Below are 5688 nucleotides of genomic sequence, written 5' to 3' on the forward strand. Positions count from 1 at the left end.
ATATATATATATATATATAGTGAATCCCCCCATTAAAAAAAACGAAGAAAAAACACAAAAAAAACAGCAAGTCGCGGAGGTGGTGCATGCAAAGTGATAGCAGATACTTAAGGAAGAAAAGAAAGGTACTTTTTATGTTTCGAGCAAAGCTCTTCGTCAGAAACAGGAGATGGGGGAAAGTCCAAGAGAAAAGGAAGACGGAGGTACTTAAATTGAGGTATTTGGTTAGGTCGATCTAATTTGCACACCCAAACAATATCAGGCGAATATCAAACTCTGTGCACATGTGTTTGCACTTGATATTCTTTCAGTGTATGCAGATAACACGACCCAACTTAATGAAAAAATCCGCTCTTTGTTGTTTAGACATGTACTTCAAAAGAAAGGCATCCAGTTGACGATCGAAAGTGAAAAGGGAAAAAATTTAAAGATATGCGCTTATATAACGGATGCATCCTCTTAGATGTCTGAGAAGTACTTTAACCTCCTTGGATATCCGTACAATGTAAAGTGTCAGTAACGACACTTTACATTGTTGAGAACTGAAAGGATTTTCTGGATATGAAAATAAATCTGCACTTCTATTGTTTGGAATCTTCCTTTTTTTTTCTTCCTTTTTTTAATGTGTGACCGTTACACAGGTTTACTCGACCTTCTGATGCTTAAAGGTCTTATGGGATATTATGGTTTTCGATTTCTTTCTGTGAAAGATATACATACTTGATAGGAAGTTTGTGAGATACTTTTGTGCAGTTTGCTATTATTTGCGTTTGTGTGTAAAGTTATGGTCGACAGTAAATAGCGCATTAGAGTAGAGGGAAAAGAGCACTAAGGATATAATCAATTACTAAGGTAAGAAATTGGTAGAATATGGGTTGGTGAGAGTCACGCCAGCAAACAATGTGATAGGGCAACGTGACAGTGAACTTCCGATTAAAGTAATAATCATATGTAAGCTATAGTTAGTTATTTTGCTTGAACTTTCTCATGCCTGATACTGAGATATTACTAATTTGAGAATATATACAATGGGAAACGGAAGCACACACCTTCGAGGAAATATTCTAGAAAATAGAAATACATAAACGTGACTAATTTAAGTCCCTTGCGTAGCCTAGCAGTTAAGATATTTGGTTCTCATAAGATTCGTGAGTTCAGTTCCTGAGTCAAGCGGTGAGTTACGTTCTTGAGCAAGGTGCTTAATTTCACGTTTTTGCAATCTAATCAGTAGTAATAAGTTCCAGCCCTCTCCTTCCAGCCGTTATTTCTTAGGTCAATGGTGGGAGGACTGAAAAGGTGCCTATGTATGATTGTAATTACAATATAATTATATAGGAACTTAAAAGAATATGTGAAAGTAAAGTACATGTTACCAAGCCATGCTCACTCTGTAAGAAATTTCTCTTTATACACACACGGAGATGCATGCACAATGACATTCATAATAGTATATACAAGCCATTTTAGAGAAGATGGCAAGTAAATGGATCCAATTACATCTGCTTTAAACCAGTTCCTTATTACATGCAAGAAACGAGTTGTGCCACTACTTCTAAAGCTGCACATCTCATTAGGTGACTCGAGACCAATTTCATTAAGCTATCTACCAACCATCGACTTGAACTTTAGATCCCCAGCTCTGGTAAATGCTGTTCTCAGTAGTTATTATCTTTTTGATAAATAATCTGACTAATCAACGTTTCTATGTGGATCATGGGTTCCATCAGTCTCTCGGGGCCTGGGATCGGAAGCTTCTAATAACACACCATCGTGGCTTGTGACTACAAACTTTTTGATCCACGTTCTGTCAATACCCCAGTATTCAGCAATGTCTCTTACACTCTTTCCGATCTGTATTAACGATCTTCACGCTATCATTTATAACAAAACTGTCACCAGACAGAAAATATCACCCTTCACTCCATGCCCTCCCACACAAGGTGTTATCCACACGCAACCTGCATACCTCACATGAAATACACACTCCCCACCAATGAGACATTGAGAGCGGACACCAATACGTAGAGAAACATTGGATTTCATTGAGCAGTATAAATACACATACTGGAAGGATTAAGACTGTCTAGATGTGAATGTAGAAAGCGAAAATTATTAAGAATATTACGATGTAGCGGAAGAACTGATGATGAAAGGTAATCTTTTCTACTCTAGGCACAATGCCTGAAATTTGGGGGGAGGGAACCAGTCGATTAGATCGACTCCAGTACAAAACTGGTACTTAACTTATCGACCCCGAAAGGACGAAAGGTAAAGTAGACCTCGGCGGAATTTGAACCCAGAACGTAGCGACGGACGAAATACGCTAAGCATTTCGCCCGACGTACGAACGATTCTGCCAGCTCGCCGCCTTATGATGAAAAGTAATGAAATAGAAAATTTTGCTCTTAGAAGTACATGTGAATGTTAATGTGAGTGCTTGCGTTCTGTTGATAGCTCAGCCAGGACAAAGAACAACGTCAATGAATAATTTAAGGTTATTCTATGGAAAGAAGAAATTATGCATTTTCTCAGACCAAAAAAGGAAGCTCAAATACTTGCTGCATAACAAATAGAATCGAAGAGAAAAGAATGGTAAATTTGATCTGTAACATAACGGAGTTGTTTTATTTGGATATAAAAAGTTAGTCTTTGAGTAAACAACTAAATCGTTTTAATATAAAAAAAAAAATTCCTATTGCTAGAAATATAAAATTCATTCCGTATACAGTGCTCTCTATTTTAACTAAGGGAGACAGTTTCATGGCTAAGCAGGTATTATTGGCGTAAGGTAAATGAATATGATTTTACTTAACAATTGAAACCGTATTGCAGAGTAGGTTCTCCTGAAACTTGCATTTCATTTGACAGATTTCAATAGGGATTTCATATATTGGCTCCATATCTCATGAACAAATTGACCTGATACATTACTTGTTCTTGTTTTTTGGACCAAAACAAAGATGAACAACAAAGTAAATGGACGCAACTAAATGCTAAGAGGCATTTTGTCTAGACTTTTATTCTCTCATCCACTATTCTCCATAGCACTAAAAATATTTTTAATATTTTTAACAAGGCGACGAGCTGGCAGAATCGTTACTGCAACAAACAAAATGCTTGGCGGCATTTCTTCCGACTTCATGTTCTGAGTTCAAATGCCGCCGGGGTCGACCTTGCCTTTCATCCTTTCCGGGTCGAAATTACTGACCTTGAGCCAAATTTTGAAACTAATATTCTTAATAAAACTTTCATATTACCTTTTGGTCCCGAGGACCTTCACAAACTTTACAAAATCTTCCTTCTTACTACTTCTCAACCAAAGTGACTTGAGAAGTTTCACTCATACTGAGTAAGCCTCCACACTTGCAGCTCGCTTTGTCCCCAACACAACATTCCACATACTCAGCGAAACTCCGTCCAAACTCTAAAAATTCCTTTAAAAGACATTTCGATAACTGACTACATTACATTACTGATCCCGAAAGTATGCAGGGTATAGCCAATTGTGTCGAATGTTAACTCAGAATATAACCGAACTTAAATGCAGAAAAGCATTCAATCTGCCACTCTACCGTTTTGACTCCTCCAACGACCTTACGGCGCAAAAACATATTTACATCTTTCAATCGTCTGCGAGATGTTTATTTAATCCCACAACCCTAGCGTTATTTGAAATGTTGAACGTTAAAGGGCAAGATTCAATACTGCCATGTGTTTAGTTCGATTTTCTACCGTATCCACCAATCGTGATTAAAATAAATATCAGTTCCTTTTCGCTTGGAATAGATCTCTGTATTTTGTGGGAGTGTGTTTGCGATGAAATAGCATTCATAATTTTTCCCCGAGTCATAAAAAAGAATTAAATGGCTTCCAGTAACGGAAATCGAAGTTGTATATCAGAATCGTCTCACCAAGAGTATACTTGTAGTTGCGTCTATTAATATTATACAAATATTGGTTTCTTTTCTTTTGAGGAAATACGAAAATGAAGTAAGTTATCTGCCATATTATCAGAAAGTATTTCATAAATCTATTGAGAAAAGAAAAATTAAAAAGAAAATTACATTATAGAAAAAAATGAAATAAAAATATTGTGCTCAGTCAAAAGTTTGCAATATTTTGGTAACTTATTTGCTTTATTCGTCAAATTACCACAAAAGCAGCCTAGCATTCAAAGTAGAGACCATCGTGTTGCGTCATCGAAAGCCACCTTTCTGTCAGTTCTTTGACCCCCCACGCTGATATCATTTCATCTCCTTCGAGGCAAAGAACTCTTTCATTAAAGCTTCCACCTCCTCTTGGTTGATGAAGCGTCACGAGCACAGAAAGTAAGTGTATAATCTGAGAAGAGAAGTTATAGGTTTCAAATCAAGTATCAATAAATATTTTCTTTATCTCCAATTTTGACTGAACAGTGGCAACCACTAGACAGCTGGCCTCTAAAGTAATTGACTTTTTCTGTTTTATGTCTCAAACAGCTATAACTGCTAAGCTTAGCAGAAGCTTGTTAGTGACATGACAGCGTTTAAAACGTTCTCGTATATTTTGAAGCCAGTTAGCAGAAACGGTAGTATCAAACAAATACTTTACAAAATTAAGTTTCAATACTTTACGTTCTGAATCCAAATTCCACCATGGTTAGCTTTAGTTTTCACCACTTCAGGTTCGATTACTGAAATAGATAAAATAGACTATGTTTCCTTCTCAAAAAATAGCCGTATTTGTAAGAAACTAAGACTGTGTTGTAAGATACAGTGGCTGCAACGACTTTTGTATAATGAAGAATGATTTTTGTTTTGAAAGAACCAGGTTGTATTGCATAAGAAATCTTTTGTCCACAATTTGGTTTGATTAGTTTTTTGTAGAAGTGATTAACTTCTCAAATTATCAGAATACTTATTGTAGCTACTAGTGCTGACAATAAAGTTGTTTACACGTAGACATGTTTAAGAAAATTATACTAACAGTCTGTGTCCGCACTATTTGTGTATGATGTCTACTGAACAATTAAAATTAATTTCCGACGCAGTAAAAGTCTCGCCGAAGTTGACTTTGTATTGCAAAACTCAGTGGCTGATGAAATTATGGGTTAAGTCGACATCCTAACTTTCTTTTAAAACCTTGGTGTTATTAAGCGATTTAATAGAATCTGTAATCCAGTTTCGACTCCCAGTTGTTACCGTTTTACTTGACTAACATCACTAAGTATCTGATGATAATATAAACGTCCCCATTGTTTCTATAAAAAGACGATGGCTATACCCAGGACGGTAGAACGTCACACAAAGGGTTTTTAGCATTTAATTTCGGCTTTTTATTATCCCTGTTTTGTTTTTCATTCCTGTCTTGGCGATAGTAATACACCGCTTAGAAAAATATGGTAGTTGGATTCAATCAAATACATTTCTTCTCTACAAATGTGATCTTTTGCTTTGACAAAATAAACCAATATGGCGAAAATAAATATTAACACCTGAGTTTATTTTAAAAGGATTCTAAAATATTTACGTTTGACATTGATGTAAGCAAAGCTATCACTTAACTTTCCTACTTCATATATTTAACAAATATCGAAACATATCTCATCGTCTTAAATGTAGAATGATGTTTATCAACGGAACAAAACACTCTCGTTTTCCAAAGTACGAGCCGACGAAGGAGCCTCTATGCTGTCGTTCAGTTTGCTAG

The sequence above is a fragment of the Octopus bimaculoides genome, chromosome 1 (assembly GCF_001194135.2).
Source record: "Octopus bimaculoides isolate UCB-OBI-ISO-001 chromosome 1, ASM119413v2, whole genome shotgun sequence".
NCBI lineage: Eukaryota > Metazoa > Mollusca > Cephalopoda > Octopoda > Octopodidae > Octopus > Octopus bimaculoides.